The following is a 16684-nucleotide window of genomic DNA, read 5'->3' on the forward strand; positions in this document are numbered from 1 at the left end:
GATATCAGCACAAGAATTTAGAGCAGTAAAATATTTGCGCTACAGAAAACTGACACACTTTTACGAATCAAGCAACAAAGTCTTAAACTGCGAGAAATGTCAAAAGTTTGCTTTGGCTTGATACACTAATCGAGGAAAATACCTTTTCCAGACAACGATCTCAGTAGCTGCGCGGACACTTCGGTGTTTTATCAGACCCCAGAGAAAGTTAGATTACCAACACAACGTTGCCGACCGCATGATTTTCTCCTCAAATATTCTAAAAATAATAAAGTAATAAAAATAAATATAAAAAAATATTATAAAAATAATAAAATTTCTTCTTCGCACAGTAGCGTAGCGCAAACAACTGCATAATAAACAGTAACCCGCCCGCATCTCGTGGTCGTGCGGTAGCGTTCTCGCTTCCCACGCCCGGGTTCCCCGGTTCGATTCCCGGCGGGGTCAGGGATTTTCTCTGCCTCGTGATGGCTGTGTGTTGTGTGCTGTCCTTAGGTTAGTTAGGTTTAAGTAGTTCTAAGTTCTAGGGGACTTATGAACACAGCAGTTGAGTCCCTTAGTGCTCAGAGCCATTTTTTGAAACAGTAACTACCTAAGTTTCAGAGTCAAATAAAACTTATTACACACTTTTCGACTAATGTACGCTTACGTTCTCGACAGATTTTCGTTGTGTATTACCGTGTTCGTTATCAGTGGTCGTTGCCAATAAGATTATAGTATACGATAGCTAATGAGACTCGCTCAATTTGGTGGTTGTCATTGTCACAAAAAAAACACTCCGTCTTCAGGCCGCGAGTGGCCTACCTGGACCATCAGATCGCCGTGTCATCCTCATTGGAGGATGCGGATGGGAGGGCCGTGGGGTCAGCACACCGCTCTCCCGGTCGTTATGATGGTATTCTTGACCGAAGCCGCTACTATTTCGTCGAGTATCTATTCAATTGGCATCACGAGGCTGAGTGCACCCCAAAAAAGCAACAGCGGTTGGCGGTCTGGATGGTCACCATTCCAACTGCCGACCAAGCCCGACAGAGCTTAACTTCCGTGATCTCACGGTAACCGGTGTATCCACTGCGTCAAGCCTGTTGACGTTCCTTATCACAAACGTTTGGGTATATTCCTGCGAATATGTCAAGATTTCCCAGGATGTGGCAAGGTTGGGACCTAATAATAGATTGGAACCTTAGAGCAGAGCCTAAATCAGAATTTTTTGTCTTGTTTGTCATAAATATTTGACTGTTGTTTCGGAATGTGTTACAATTTTCGAGGTTATCGTTAGGTAGTAGCCTAAGCGTGGATCTTAAATTGCTACGAGTTGAACAAAGAATCATCTGATTTCATTTAAAAATCAAGGGAAATTAAGAATGAAAATCTTATTGGCTATCTATATTTGTCTCATGATTCTCCATTATAATTTTCGCGAACCGATTACAACGGCAGGTCGAAACGGAAAACGTCCACTTGCAGTTAAGACACACCTTTACTCACTTTTCTGCACAGCTGCTGCATCATGTAGCACGAAAAAAGTTATTTGCGTTTCAAGAAAATGTTTAACTATATGCCTAAAAAGTAGAGCGATACCTATTTGCCACTTGTTTATGAAAACAAGAACTTATCTAGCTGTACAGAACACGAGGAGGTGTACACTGCTTGCTATATCAGAATGGCAGATCTCTTTACAAATATCACATATTGCTACCAGATGGTATGGATACGACAACGTGCACGTACATTAACTCGTACAACTGGAAGTAACCAGAGACTACAACAAAATGTAGCTTGTACGACTAAACGTGTGAACATAGCGATACATTTGTTACATGTATTGCTTAACTCAGGTAACAGTGGCAAGCAGTAGCAGCTAACACTGAATTACGACAGCAGATGACATTTGAGTAAATATGCTATCACTGAGAAAATATGGCAGCTGGTCACTTACCCCTGTTCCTCAGCTGCGCCTGGCGTGACACTGACTTCCTGTGTCTGTATCTGAAACTCTGAAGAGATCTAACAAACACGGAAAGTTCGTATCCTCTGTTACAACTTTCTTAATACACGGAGCACCAACGAAATAGCGCGAGACGCTTCAACACGAGATCGCTCGTTACGAAGCAGTATCGCAATGTTGCTGGGAAACGACCTGCTGACGTAGGGCGATATCCCATTGTTGAGAGCGTGACGTGGGAAAAAGTTTGTAGAGCGGCTATAGCTTCTGGCTGCACCACAATGCTGTACTGACAATACGTGATACGTCATTTAATCGCTATCTTCGTGGTTCTTCAGAATAATAACTAAGGCCTAAAACAGAATGAAGCAGTAACAAGGGAAGTCATTCCTTCGGTCGCTATGAAAGCTAGTCTCTAATTTAGAAGTTCGCGCACAGATACATCTGATTCCTTACTTGTAACAGAAAGAAATCTACTGGTTTTGCATGTTTGTCTAGAGTTAAATTATGTGCTGTTGTAAGTTCTTACACTGGAGAAAAACTACATGCATATATACAAATGTTTCAGTAATAACTACGAACCAGCAACTTCTATACCACGAAAATATTTCCAGTAATAAGGGGAGAATAGCTCTGAGCAGTATAATTGCTGCTGTCTAATAATGATGGAGGAGTGACTTACAGACGTATTCTTACTTTTTGATGAGCACACTATGTTTTGTTAAGCTGGACTTCTATATTTCAGTTTAGCACTAGAATAATATGGTGATTTCCACACCTTAAACGTTTTCATGAAGCCTACTTCATTACATGTTGTACTAACAAACCAGTACTGCCATCCATGAAAGTATCAGGACGCTTTCTTCAGAAGTTTAGAACACCAGGCGTCGAAAATAGCACTGAGCATAGTGCTCATACTGAACATGTTAAGGACTTTAATCAATAAGTTGTACGCCCGCATCTCGTGGTCGTGCGGTAGCGTACTCGCTTTCCACGCCCGGGTTCCCGGGTTCGATTCCCGGCGGGGTCAGGGATTTTCTCTGCCTCGTGATGGCTGGGTGTTGCGTGCTGTCCTTAGGTTAGTTAGGTTTAAGTAGTTCTAAGTTCTAGGGGACTGATGACCATAGATGTTAAGTCCCATAGTGCTCAGAGCCATTTGAACCAATAAGTTGTACAATTTGTAACTAGAACATGGAATGAAGAAGGCTTAATGAAGACGTTCAAGGTATGCAAATTACCATATTATTCCAGTGAACGGAAAACGTGCTTACTTGTCTTACTCATAAAGAGAAGGAGAACATAAATTCGAAAAGAGTTAAAAATAGAAGTAAAATATTCAGCGCACCATATCGTAGAAAAATTTCCGAGAAATAAACAAATATATAGTTAAAAAGTTTCGATTAGTACCTCGGAAAGTTTCCAAAATAAGATAGGGTGAATTTTAACTTTTTTCCTTAGCTTGTTTAGATTTGACGTTCTTCTTTTGCTTGTGAATAAGTTAGCAATCAAAACTAAAACATTTAGTCAAATATAATTTCAACCTAATACGGGAAACAAGGAGATTAAATTAGATAAAGCAAGAGCACATTAAGTATGGCGAACACAGTGTTACACGAGGTATATCGTACAAATTGGGAGAACATTCAAAATGTATATTGCCCGCAAAATAAAGTGAAGCGACCCGAAGTGGAGCAGGAAACAACAAGAAACTCCACGAGTTGAGAGGCCACGAGTCAGTGATTACAAAATCGAATCAAATTTGCAAAAGACATTTCAGTAAGAGAGCATTTAGCAGTCTGACGTTCCACTGCCTCTGAATTGAGTGCATGCACTTATTCACTTTGTTCGAACTGTTCATGTGTAAAGGCGAATATTAAGGAGGCCGGAGTGGCAGTGGGAATTTGAATAAAGGAGGGAGGTGTGGCAGTGTAATCCATGCAGTTGTGTGAAGTGATGTGCCGAGACGGCTCAGTGGCTAAAGCACTTGTATAGTAAGCAGGATACCTGTGTTCCATTACCCGCCCTGACAAAAATTTTCACTCACCGCTTCAGTCTATATAAATATAATTGTCATTATTCACAATAATGGACCCATTCTACATCGGCATAAAATTAATAAGTTGAACTGTCGACTGCTGAACCGTGATATGTTTCATATGCTTTTGAGTCGAAGGGTGGGACAGCAACAGGAACAATTTATTTTCATACATCTCCTTCTTTATTCACATACACACACACACACACACACACACACACACACACACACACACAAAGAGCCGGCCGCTGTGCCCAGTCCGGAACCGCGCTGCTGTTACAGCCGCAGGTTCGAATCCTGCCTCAGGCATGGATGTGTGTGGTGTCCTTAGGTTAGTTAGGTTTAAGTAGTTCTAAGTCTAGGGGACTGACGACCTCAGATGTTAGGTGCCATAGATCTTACAGCCATTTCAATCATATATCACAATGAGCCAACTTTTGTACAGTATATTTGTATATTGTCCAAATAATTATTTTCTTTGTGCCTTGAATTCAGCCTGAACTGTATTTAAGTCCACAGATCAAATAATATACATATTTATTTCTTCAGTATGTTCTGCCTCCATAGATTTTATACTGTCAGGGTCAACACTTACATTCTGTGATACCGACTGAATACTTCAATTGATGTACTCTTCTAACTGCATTACATTTACACTATTCACACGCAAATATGCCATAAAGTCATAGGATGCAGCAGGAGTATATGGATACCAAAGTGATAGCCTGTCCACTGCAGTTGCCATTGCACAGTTTTAATCATACAATTTCCGAAATTTAGACAAATGCACGTGTGCCCTGAAGTTAATTGAAACTCAGCTTCACCATACATATCGAATATCTAAAGCTTATGCCCAGACATACGAACATCAAAACGAGTGTAAGATGGATTATTATCCATCACCATTTCCTGCAGCGTATACTGCCTCATACTACCAAAGTAGTCCCATGTCTACAGCTACTCCAAAGTCACTGTCTGGTGTTATACCCACATTCACCCCATTTAGAACCACTAGCCATCACATGCTGTGAGTTGGCGGAATGTAGAACAAGGTTCAACGAACTGAGGTAGTTCCTTGGTGGTACAAAATAATTAAATGATAACAGGTCTGATATATCTGGAAGGTTGTCTGCAGACCCCTGCTGTTGGGCCAGCATGGATGATGGTATACTGAGCACTTGAAGAATTTCATTCAGTACTCCCACTGAGACAAGCTATACTGCTGGAATAAAAAGAAGTAATGAAACATAAGTATAAGTGAATATAAATGATTAGTAATAGCATTATTATTAAGTGATGCATCAACATTTACTTTCTGACTATTTCAGCTTTTTGACCAAACTCTGCTGACAGTGCTTTATGATGACTCATTCTCCATCACATACAGATACGAAGTTGTCTGCATTGGAAGAGGGAAAAGTGGTGGGAGTGGAGAAGGAGAGTGAGGAAAGGAGGAGGGGTCAGATAGGGATGATCACATGCTGACAGTGACCTTCAATGTGACAGGCAAAGCTGTAATATGATGACAATTCCTGGCAGATTAAAACTGTATGCCGGACCGAGACTCGAACTCGGGACTTTTGCCTTTCGCAGGCAAATTCTCTACCAACTGAGCTATCCAAGCACGACTCACGCCCCGTCCTCACAGCTTTACTTCTGCCAGTATCCTGTCTCCTACCTTCCAAATTTTACAGAACCTCTCTTGCGAACCTTGCAGAACTAGCACTCCTGAAAGAAAGGATATTGCAGAGACATGGCTTAGCCACAGACTGGGGGATGTTTCCAGAATGAGATTTTCACTCTGCAGCGGAGTGTGCGCTGATATGAAACTTCCTGGCAGATTAAAACTGTGTGCCGGACCGAGACTCGAATTCGGGACCTTTGCCTTTCGCGGGCAAGTGCTCTACCATAGAAAAAAGTGGATTGCATGTTTGAAATCAGAACTGAAAAGTACATAAAAGTCAGCTATCTTATTTCAAACAATTTTCAAAAAATATGTCTTTGCAGACCTGTGTAATGTTCTCGGAAATGTTAACGATTCTGACGAAACTGCATTCTGTTGGAATGTTTTATCAAGAAAATCCTAGCTTCCCGCCGTAAATTAGAAGTATCTGATCCTCAAATATGCAAGGACCGTATTGGTGATTTTGGTTGTCCTAATGCTACTGGTACGTACCAATTGCCCAGGCTCGTCATTTGTGAAAATAAGAAATCGCCTTGTTTCAAAGGCTCTAATATGTCTCTCACGAAAGACCGCCTGGATGAACAGTACGATTTTCACATTATGAAAATGGAAGTTTTTGATTCCTTCAGAGGCTTATCAGTTAAAGAATGGAAAAAGGGAGAAAACATTCCTACTCCTTGACAACACACTAACTTATCCATCATGCGATAACTTGAACGAAAAGGACGAGTTCATAAAACTGATGTTTATTCTACACAACGTAACCTCCATATTACAGGCTGTGGATCAACGTTATTGAGACTTCCAAACGGTATTACAGAAAAGAATTTTTACGGAAGTTACTGTTAGAAAGAGAAGAACAAAGTCAGTTAAGAAAATTCAAATGAACACAATTCGAAAAAGCCTGTATTATACACTCATGTTCAGAAATTAAGGATAATTGCACTATACAAAACTGGCGCTAATAGCTTAGGCACATAGGGAACACACACGACACAGATCTGCAAGTCCACGGTACTGATGATAAGTTGAGAAAACTGTCCCTAAACACATGTGCTACAAAACTCCACTGTTTTCTGCACATGTACCCCTACATCAATATGGGATATGATCACGATGCACACGTTGGGTTGGCATACACTGGATGAGGTAGTCGAGCAGCTGCTGGCGTATAGCCACCCATTCTTGCACCAGGGCCTGTCGGAGCTCCTGAAGTGTCGTAGGGGTTTGAGGACGTGCAGCGATACGTCGACAGAGAGCATCCCAGACGTGTTCGATGGGGTTTAGGTCTGGAGAAAAGGCAGGACACTCCATTCGCCTGATATCTTCTGTTTCAAAGTACTCCTCCATGATGGCAGCTCGGTAGGGCCGTGCGTTATCATCCATCAGGAGGAAAGTGGGACCCACTGCGCCCGTGAAAAGGCGGACATAGTGGTGCAAACTCACATCCCGATTGACCTGACCTGTTGCAGTTCCTCTGTCGAAGACATGAGGGTTATGCGACTACATGCAGCAATCATAACCCCGCCCCACACCATCAAACCACGACCTCCATACAGGTCCCTTTCAAGGACATTAAGGGGTTGGTATCTGGTTCCTGGTTCACGCCAGATGAAAACCCGACGAGAATCACTGTTCAGACTCGTCCGTGAACATAACCTCGGACCACTGTTCCAATGACCATGTACTGTGTTCTTGACACCAGGCTTTAAGGGCTCTCCTGTGACCAGGGGTCAGTGGAATGCACTTTGCAGGTCTCCGGGCGAATACACCATGTCTGTTCAGTGGACTGTAGACTGTGTGTCTGGAGACAACTGTTCCAGTGGCTGCGGTAAGGTCCCAAGCAAGGGTACCTGCAGTACTCCATGGCCGTCTGCGGGCAATGATGATGAGATATCGGTCTTCTTGTGGTGTTGTACACTGTGGACGTCCCGTACTGTAGCGCCTGGACACGTTTCCTGTCTTCTGGAATAGTTGCCATAATCCTGAGATCACAATGTGTGGCACACGGAGGGCCCGTGCTACGAACTGCTGTGTTTGACCAGCCTCCAGTCTCCCTAGTATTCTACCCCTCATAATGTCATCAATATGTTTTCCTTGAACCATTTTCAACACACAGTCGCCATTAGCACGTCTGAAAACGTCTGCACACTTACTCACTGCACTCTGCGTATGTGGACCGCTGCCAACGAGACCGTGCGACAAACACAGGCCAAATGCACCGCATGGTCGTACCCCGAGGTGATTTAAACCCTCAAATCGCCCACCAGAGCGTTGTGTCACCATGTATCAGCATTATCCTCCATTTGTGAGCATGAGTGTACATTTGGAATGATATGTACGAAATCCTCAATATGCTGTAAGAACTCAGTTGCCATGAATGTGATGAAGAAGACGTTGAAGAATGGATGAGTGGCAAAGACGCATACCCAATGCATCAGATCGTACAGGACAACGAAGTTCTAAGCCTCGTTATTGATGAAGCTGAATCGTCTGCATATCAGCAACTAATGATCTAGAAAATGAAGATATATAGGCTGCTTCTGAAGCATTCATATGTTTAGACACTGCCTTACCATTATAGGAAACTCAAGATAAAAGCGACCAGTATCAGATATCTGTCCTGAAAAATGTGCATCACTTAGCTGCTCGAAAAGGAGATAGGTTTTGTTAGATAGACCAAAATTAAGGATCCTTGAGCGTTAATTCTGTACATATCACGTATCTTTCGAATAAATGACAGTAACATGGGCGTAATAAACTGTGCCATGTAGCGGCACATCACCCTACAGAAACACCAGATGTTATCGTGAGTTGTGACAGATGGGTCCCCTTTGCATGAAGCCTGGAGTGAGAGATGTGGGTGTGACAGCATGCACTCCGGAATAGGCCTCTCACCACGGCTGCTCCATACACGCGTACGTCCATCACTCGGGTACAGACAGAAACTAGCCGACGATAATGATGGAAGCTGAAGAAATGAATTACGATTTGTGCCGTGGAAGGGACCCAAACCATGGTCGCCTAGGCAGGTGTGTTATCCATTACACTACCACAGCATTACAGTTAACACAGCTATAGGGACCACCCTAGTCCAAAACCCTCCCTAATACAACCTTTAAGTCCCATTTTCCGCTAATTGTTTCCTTCTTCGATCGTCACTATTGCGAAGGGTCTCCGGTATTCGGTATTAGAACAACACTCCAGCATTGGACATAATGGGGAAGTCCTGCCTGTATCTCAGGCGTATATTATTTGTGTTATGCCTTTGAAGAGAGCATTTAGACTAAACTTCTTGTCCATTTCCCTGTACTTTTCTCTTTACGTTCTGCCCAAACTTCCCCCATTCGTGTGCTGTGTTTCTGCTTCCGTTATTCGGTCCACTTTAGGTCCTTCGGGTTTTGTTTTTTCCTGTTCGCCCAGTTTTCCTTCATCCTCTGGCTGTGTTCTTGTTGTCTCTCTCTGCTCGGTCCATTGTGTTCGTTTATTGTGTGGTGTCTCTTGTAGTTTGTTTCTCCTGATCAGGTTCCTAAGGAGTGATTTTCTTTGTATTGCCTCCTGTGTGATGTTGAGTTGTTCCATGTCATTTCTTACTTCATTCAACCTTTTTTTTTTCTTGTGCTAACGCAGTCCAAGATCTCTCTCGTTACCGTATGTGTTGTCATTCGGCTCAGGTGTCCGTAAAACTGTAGTCTGTGTTTCCTGATTTGGTCTGCTACTTTTTCTGTGTGTTCGTATAGTTCTTCAACTGGCCACTTTATCCATACCCGGTCTTTTTGTGCCGCTCCGAATAGTTTCCTGAGTATTTTTCGTTCCGTCTACTCCATCTGTTTGATTCGTATCTGTCGTTGTACTACTGTGGTCTCGGCTGCTTATAGGGCTTCTGGTAGCACCACTGTCTCGTAGTGTCGTAGCTGGGCCTTTTGTGAGCTAGCTTTCTTATTGTAGTGATTCCAATTGAGTTTGTAGTCCTTCTCTAGTTTCGCTTTCCTCTCTTCATTTGATACCTTATTTCTTCCTGAAATCTGTATTGTGTCTCCCAGGTACTTGCAATTTTCTTTTCTGTGTATTTTCCCATATTTTGTGTGTAGCCGGCCTGAGTGGCCGTGCGGTTCCAGGCGCTGCAGCCTGGATCCGAGCGACCGCTACGGTCGCAGGTTCGAATCCTGCCTCGGGCATGGATGTGTGTGATGTCCTTAGGTTAGTTAGGTTTCATAAGTTCTAAGTTCTAGGCGACTGATGACCTCAGAAGTTAAGTCGCATAGTGCTCAGAGCTATTTGAACCATTTTTTTTTTGTGTAGTCATGGGTGCTTTTGGGTGCTCATGAACTATGTTTACTCGTATGATATCTGTAGTCCAGTCTTGGCTGCGATTTCGTGTAGTTCATCCATGGCTCCTATTATTTCTGTTTCTCGTTCCGTTACGATGGCTAGATCGTCTGCGAACGCTAAGGCACTTGACTCTTAATTTTCCTAACGGGACCACTTTCTGTGTCTCTTCCCATTTCTTCACTGTTTTGTCAAGTATTATGTTCAACGGCAATAGCGAGAAGCCGACGCCCCGCCTGACTACTGTTCTGATTTCGAATTGTTCTGAGAGTTCTTCACAGCACTTCACTTTAGATGTCGTGTTTGGTAGTGTTTGCTGAGTTATAGTTAGTGTCTTCCTATCTACACTGTATGCTTTCATAATTTTAAAGATGGTTTCTCTGTCTATTGAGTTGTACGCCTTCTTGAAGTTGACGACGGTTAATGTAATGTTCTGATTGTGTTGCAGTATCTTCTTAAGGTGCCATATCTGTTCAGCGCACGATCTGTGTTTACGAAACAAAGCCTGCTATTCGCCAGACAGGTGGTCTGTTTGTTCCTTCAATCTACGCAGCAACGCTTACGAAAGCGTCTTATATGTGACAGGTAACAGTGAGATGCCCCTATAGTTGTTTGGGCCGACTTATCCCCTTTCTTTTGTAGAGGGTGTATCAGTGCTCTGTGCCATTCTTTCGATAACTCCTCTGTTTCTCATATCTGTTTCATGGTATTGTCTATGTGTTCTCTGAGACCCGAGTCTTGTAGCTTCCAGAATTCCGCGATTACTCGTGCCCTCCTGATGCTGCATTGTGCTTGATGTTCTTGATGATTTGTCTCACTTCTATCAATGGCGGTTCCTATCTGGGTTTGGTGCGGGTTCCTCTGTGTCCAGTTTGTCTGTTGGTGATTCTCGAAGTACTTCGCTAGGAGGTTTATGATCGTGTATGCCCTGTTTGCCGGATTAATTGTCAGTGTGCTGGCACTTTCGTTAGGCGATGTGAAATCCACTACTGCGTCTGTGATCGACCTGTGTACTGCGAATCCCGTGCCGTAGAGTCTGAGGTTCCTCCTGTGTACCGGTGGTTTTCCCCAGTATATTTTCCCTTGTGTGGTCTTCATCTGGGAATCTTGTTTATTGTAGTGCGTAAATATTGATCTTGAGCCTGTCTAAAGTATCTATGATCTGTTTCATCTTGCCCATCTTGAGTAGTGTGTTCATGTTGTTTGTTGCGATGTAGTGTTTCTGTTTTGTCTTGAGGGAGTTTGAGAAGCTCCGATTCTTTTCCTGGTGTCCGTGAGCCCCCGGTATCCGATACTCACGACTGTTCCAGTCTATTGACTGGGGCCCGGGGTAGTGAGATTTTCCTCGTTGTTCCGTCATGATGTTTAGTGGTTGGATCTGAGGCGTGTTGCCGAGCACAACCTGATAGTGCAGATCAATAGGGTGGTTGAGACCACCACTAACATGTGATACGGATGACTTCTGCATTCACCCACTGTGGCAGTAATTATATAAGATCTATAGAATCTACCTGCATTACTGAACCCACAGAAAGTTATTTGACTCTCAAGTGTAACTTTTTACGACACTAGTTTACCGTCCTTGGTGGCGCACATTTGGTGTTAGTCCTATTGCAAGTAGAGATTTACCAATGGCACTTGGCGACGCATCAGGTGCAACATATGGACAGATTTTGTCTTTGTATGACCTTCAGTCGACCACCGCTGCTCTCATAATGCGTCGATGCAGATGTGCGTCTGTATTACGCGGACGGTCTGGACCTGGTGTGCGGCAGTGAGAGTATTCCACAGACCACTGCCGAAAACAGAAACACACCATCGATTCACTGGGCCCATCATGCACAGCAGTCTGCTGACACGTTTATGTAGCTTCGTGCGCGCCACAATGGAACGCCATTCGTGGCTAAACTTGATCACCAGGGTACGCAATTGTCCTCGTGGCTTGTTCGTACCCTGGAATGAATGTTTCACACAATGCTCCCTTCAAAACGCAGTAGGGTTACTGCCTACATAATGAAAACAAAGGGCGCACAGAAAGGTTTCTAGAGTACCATCTGATAGCTGATGATGGTGACAAAAGCATCACTAACAGTAAAACCTTCCAGAATGGACATATTGTGCCATGGTGCCATAGGAGGCAGTCCCTGAGAGTGCTCCTATTTTTCTTCAGTGTATACAGAAGAATTACTGTAAGAGTTTCCTTTATAGTGCATGTGGCATTTTTCTGCCGGCTGTATTCATTGAAACGTCTGTAGGGCAGCAACGAAATCAGAGCGGATGAGAAAAAATACCATTCGTCTCACCCGATGTACTCCAGTGTCTCCAGAATCACGTAAAATTTAGCACGGCGCTCTGATATGCAACTGTTAGGCCAATCCTGAAGGCGCGATCATGGAAACAGCTGCAACGCTTCTCTGTGTTGCCATTCTGAATACACAATTTGAAAATTTTGATGTTCACCCAAAATATTAGAAATAGTTTACTGATAATAACATTTAGAGTGCTTTCCCTTTTTAGACATATTCGATAGAGCTCAGGAGCCCATAATGACCCAAGATGTGCTCCACCATTGACGTGGAACATAATTCCCTACAACCATTTTTAAAATACAGCTCTTTGTTGAGATTTCAAACATCCTAGCTGTTTCTGGTTGATTATTGCATACTTGTTACATGCATAGGCAGTTTTGATATACAGATGACGCGGGTACGGATTATAACTAGAAAATTTTTCTGCAGGTATGTGTCTACACGAAACAAAGTGATGAAAATGCAAGAAACTCCTAAACATACAAATAAATGAAATCTTATTCATTCTAAGACTGATCACAGAACCAAATTAATTCGCTTTAAACCATAACTATTGGCAACAAGAGGGGCTAACCATTGGATCTCCCATCAGTGTAATTTAAACAAATGTTCTCTTGGAGCATATAGAGAAAATAACACTGTGAAACAAGAAGGGTACAAAATATGTATTGGTACCTATACGTGAATAACGTAATTTGCCTCATTGATGAAACACGAGAACTACATAGTAACCTCAACACAGTACACCAGCAAGCACACTTTACAATGTAAACTGAAGAAAACAAGAAACTGAATTTCTTGTACCGTAAAAAAACAAGAAGAAATAACCAACATGAAGTTTCCCATACATACAAAACCACTGTTACCCACGGCTCATCCAACTAACCGACAGCTCACAAGTATTAGACTTTCATACACATGCCATACAGGATAAAACCAGGTTAAAGCAGAAAACCACACAAGCGACCTACTTATAATCAAACGACGTGCTGTTAAGAATGAATACGTAACAGTCAACATAAACAAGCTTATCAACAAATTAAAAGTGAAAGGTAATGATAGTCGATAACCACTAAAGCGCACAACCAAAGGCTCTGAAAACACAGCAGAACATACGGACAACATAGCACACAACATCACAGCAGCAATAAGAAATAAACGGTGTACACTAATATTCATTAATAAATTAATACGTAGAAGATACTGAGGAAGTGAAGGGTCCCACTAAACATTCACAACCAACAACACATTGCAACAAAGACTAAGATCAACAAAATAACTTCAGATAAATTCAGCAATGCAGGAATATTGCAACTCAGACGTAACTCTTATCAACGAAAGCCGGCCGGGGTGGCCGAGCGGTTCTAGGCGCTACAGCCTGGAACCGCGCGACCGCTACGGTCGCAGGTTCGAATCCTGCCTCGGGCGTGGATGTGTGTGATGTTCTTAGGTTAGATAGGTTTAAGTAGTTCTAAGTTCTAGGGGACTAATGACCTCAGAAGTTAAGTCCCATAGTGCTCAGAGCCATTTGAACCATTTATTTGTCAATCTCAATATACGAGACAAACAAGCAGAAACTTCCGGACAAGGCACACAGGTGTGACATCATACATTCCACTTTCGCAGAACACTTATGTGGTGTGCGTACTGTAAGACCTTCGGTACACACACCATCAGATTATTTGACTTGTCGCTCTAACGAAGTAGGCGAGTGTCAGCAATATGCCTTGTGGTCTTATCGTGGCGTGTTTATCTTCTGCCGTTAGGTCAGACGATAGAAATGCCACTTGTATGCTTAGAGTAGCAGATTGATGGTGACCAACTTTAAACAGAACTTGATTAATTTTCACACACTTTTATTAAAATAATAACAAGCATAAACATTACTTAAATTGATTCTGGATGCTATTTAAAATTGACAATCTGAAGTTCCTTTGGTTTTGGTGCGTTAATCTTATTCTCACATATCTCTGATACTTGACAAAGTGTCTATACATTTATCTTCATGGCTATGGTAATCTTATTAGGTGCAGACTGAAACTTGACTATACACTGGTACAGACTAATGCAGACTGGTACAGACTGGTGCAGACAAATGCACACTGACTAATCGGAGGTCTGTACACACGTTATAATACCTCGCGCGTTCAGGTACCACTGCGCAAGTGTGATCCGTGAGAAGAAAAGATTCTACATTAGCAGGAGTCTCATTGGCTGCGTTACATATTAATACACAGATCGGCAGAAGCAGAATTTGGTCCGTCTCTATGGCAGCGCCATCTCGTAGTGCGGAGACGGACGAGCGCTGCGCCTACGCTGTTGTGCTTAGTGGGGCGCGCTCTAGTGGGAAAGTTCTGTACGCACTGACTACGCGGAACTATGTACACAACAACTTAATTAATAAAAACCACCACCCTACAAATTTCAAAGTTGATCTACACATCCTGAAACACAGTAACAGTTTACACCGAAAACTAACAATACAAGAAAACTATTATACGCAAAAGGCTATAGTAGAAGGCAAAAACGTAATAAATGAAATCGCAATACTTTGCAACGACACACCTCTCTATTGCCTTAAGAGAAAACACACACACACATACACAATCACTCCCCTATTACACACAGAGACCAAAGTAAGGAACTGAGGTCGTCAGAGCTCCTGCTACGGCTTCCAAATCATTCTCGCGATACGGGATACATCTCGCAACACACGCGAACAGCACGGTGACATAATGGTTTAAATTCCTGCCAAGTTGTTAACTTATGCTTTTGTATATCTTTAGAGCAACTTCAAGCCGACCAACGAAGTGGATTACGTGACAGATTACGTTACAAGCTAGTGCCCATCAAAATTGTATCCACAGTACCAACGCAATTCCATATTGTGTAACACAGAGGCATGTTAATTCATATTTTTATATTTGTTAATGAAAGACGCTCATTCCGTACCAGATGAGATGCTGTATGCTAACAATTCCGGCAACAGATATAGAAGTAATTCAGTGACGCAAAAACAGAAGGGTATTATAAAACCGTTCACACAAGACAGTATCTTTAACAAAACAATATACATGTCATAACCTTTTTGTAATTTTGTGAAAGGTTGCAAATTTGGCATGTTTTAGAATAAAGAAACTGAAACTAGTGTGAGGAAGAAATTAGACAAAAGAATTTTGCATCAAGACGAACCCACAATCCTGTATGATACTTTGTATGTTTGTTACACCACCTGCTTCTGTAACTGACAGTCTGAACTCCATTGGGGAGACCACTTCGTACTAGTATTACCTACAATATGTTCTGAACACTCTTTAAGTGTCTGTAAGCGTTATAATTTCGTTTTCCTTATTCTTAGGAACCCAATGCAAGTTATGTGCGAGTGTGAGTGGAATTGAAGTATGAGTGTTTTTAAATTACCTCATAGGGTTCCGACACAACAGAGTCCTAATAAGTCCAATCATTTCCATTAGGATCCACGGTCATCTCTCTCACACCTTCATACGGATCACAATTACCTACTGACTACTTCAAGGGAAAAGGATACAGTAAATGACAAATAGGCAGCCTTGAGAGGTGAAATGATGTAGGCAGCAGAGGATCAAATCTGTAAAAAGACATGGCCTAGCAGAAATCACTGGATATCGCAGGAGACATTTAATTTATAAAAGAGGAAAATATAAAAATGCAGCAAATGCAACAGGTGAAAGGGAATACAAACGTCTAAAAATTGAGTGACAGGAAGTGCAAAACGCCTAAGCAGAAATGGCTAGACGACAAATGTAAGGATTTAGAAGCATGTTTCGCTAGCGGAAAGATACATACTAACTATATGACCAGATTCCGTCAAACCTACTAAGAACCTTGGGAGAGCTAGTCATCACAAAACTATTCCATCTGGTGTGGATGACATATGTGACAGGTGAAACATTCTCAGGCTTCAAGAAGACTGTAATAATTCCAATTCCATAGAAAAGTGGTGCTGACAGTATGAATACTACCGAAGTATCGGTATAATAACTCGTGTCTGGAAAAAAACTGACACGAGTACTTTACAGAACAACGGAAAAACTGGTAGAAGCCGACCTCTGGGAAGATCAGCTTGGACTTCGGATAAATGTCGGACCACGCGAGGGAATATTAACCCTACGATTTCTCTTAGAAAATACATTAAGGAAAGTCAAATCAATGTTCATAGCATTTGTACCGTTTGAGAAAGTTTCTGTAAATGTTGACTGGAATACCGTCTTTGACATTCTTAGGGTAGCAGGGATGATAAATTACAGGCAGTGAAAGACTATTTATGGCTTGTACAGAAACCAGATGGCAGTTACAAGAGGCGTGAAAGGGAAGGGAAGCACTAGTTGAGAAGGGAGTGAGAA

This window comes from Schistocerca cancellata, chromosome 7 (genome assembly GCF_023864275.1).
Source record: "Schistocerca cancellata isolate TAMUIC-IGC-003103 chromosome 7, iqSchCanc2.1, whole genome shotgun sequence".
Lineage (NCBI taxonomy): Eukaryota > Metazoa > Arthropoda > Insecta > Orthoptera > Acrididae > Schistocerca > Schistocerca cancellata.